Here is a 2,048-nt window from a genome sequence, read left to right on the forward strand (position 1 = left end):
CACGAAACCGCGTCAGCCGGGGCGGCGCGAAAACCGCGTCTGCCGGGGCGGCACGAAACCGCGTCAGCCGGGGCGGCGCGAAAACTGCGTCAGCCGGGGCGAGCCCGGGTGCGGCACACCGGGAAAAACTGTGGCAAACAGACATGGCGATCGAGTGAGTGGGCCGCCAGCCAGGCACAGCCGAAAAGTGCTAAGTCCGAACTGCGTCAGCCGGGGCGGCAAAAACCGCGTCAGCCGGGGCGGCGCGAAAACCGCGTCTGCCGGGGCGGCACGAAACCGCGTCAGCCGGGGCGGCGCGAAAACTGCGTCAGCCGGGGCGAGCCCGGGTGCGGCACCACCGGGAAAACTGTGGCTAACAGACATGGCGATCGAGTGAGTGGGCCACCAGCCAGGCTCAGCCAAAAAGTGCTAAGTCCGAACTGCGTCAGCCGGGGCGGCAAAAACCGCGTCAGCCGGGGCGGCGCAAAAAACCGCGTCTGCCGGGGCGGCACGAAACCGCGTCAGCCGGGGCGGCGCGAAAACTGCGTCAGCCGGGGCGAAAGAAAAAAAAAAAACGCGTCTGCCGGGGCGAGCCCGGGTGCGGCACCACCGGGAAAACTGTGGCAAACAGACATGGCGATCGAGTGAGTGGGCCGCCAGCCAGGCACAGCCGAAAAGTGCCAAGTCCGAACTGCGTCAGCCGGGGCGGCAAAAAACCGCGTCAGCCGGGGCGGCGCAAAAAACCGCGTCTGCCGGGGCGGCACGAAACCGCGTCAGCCGGGGCGGCGCGAAAACTGCGTCAGCCGGGGCGAGCCCGGGTGCGGCACCACCGGGAAAACTGTGGCAAACAGACATGGCGATCGAGTGAGTGGGCCGCCAGCCAGGCTCAGCCAAAAAGTGCCAAGTCCGAACTGCGTCAGCCGGGGCGGCGCAAAAAACCGCGTCTGCCGGGGCGGCGCGAAAACCGCGTCTGCCGGGGCGGCGCGAAAACTGCGTCAGCCGGGGCGAAAGAAAAAAAAAACGCGTCTGCCGGGGCGGCAAAAAACCGCGTCTGCCGGGGCGGCACGAAACCGCGTCAGCCGGGGCGGCGCGAAAACCGCGTCTGCCGGGGCGGCACGAAACCGCGTCAGCCGGGGCGAGCCCGGGTGCGGCACCACCGGGAAAACTGTGGCAAACAGACATGGCGATCGAGTGAGTGGGCCGCCAGCCAGGCACAGCCGAAAAGTGCTAAGTCCGAACTGCGTCAGCCGGGGCGGCAAAAACCGCGTCAGCCGGGGCGGCGCAAAAACCGCGTCTGCCGGGGCGAATGCAAAAAAAACAAAGAAAAAAGCCCGCGCTTAATCAAAAGAAAACAAAGAAAAAAGCTTGCGCTTAATCAAAAGAAAACAAACAAAAAAAGTTCGCGCTTAAGCCTGGCGGTGGAACCACCGGGGCAAACAGACCTGGCGATCGAGTGAGTGGGCCGCCAGCCGGGGTGAGCCAAAAAGTGCAAAGTCGGAACCGCGTCAGCCGGGGCGGCGCGAAAACCGCGTCAGCCGGGGCGGCGCAAAAACTGCGTCAGCCGGGGCGGCACGGAAAAACGAAAACCGCGTCAGCCGGGGCGGCACGGAAAAACGAAAACCACGTCAGCCGGGGCGACATCAAAATGAGGAAAAAAAAAAAAACTGCCTTAGGACACCTGCGTACACTTTCATGCGTTTGGGCATATCTCTCTGTAACACGCGCGCCCCTCGTTACGCGCGGCACTCTGTTTTCTCCGACACCCATATTTCGGCGGCATGTGGCACGCGCGCCCGTCCCTACGCACGGCACACCGCAGTGCTTTCTCGATATTTTTCTTTTCCTCCAACACCGTCATCTATAGGCTTTTAGTGACCTGTTGCTCGTGGCAAAAGTTCGCTAGCTCTGACACCTCTTGCATGCGCACCGTTTTTGCGCACGGTGCTATGCCGCAAAGCACGGCAGTCGCATGCGTTTCTCTCAGGCACCTCTTTTTTGACACAACGCTGTGGTGCTTAGAAACACACCCGCCGCTTTTGCGCACAGAACTCCACCGTACAGCACGGTAG

Source organism: Rhipicephalus microplus, unplaced genomic scaffold (genome assembly GCF_043290135.1).
Source record: "Rhipicephalus microplus isolate Deutch F79 unplaced genomic scaffold, USDA_Rmic scaffold_949, whole genome shotgun sequence".
NCBI classification, from domain to species: Eukaryota; Metazoa; Arthropoda; class Arachnida; order Ixodida; family Ixodidae; genus Rhipicephalus; species Rhipicephalus microplus.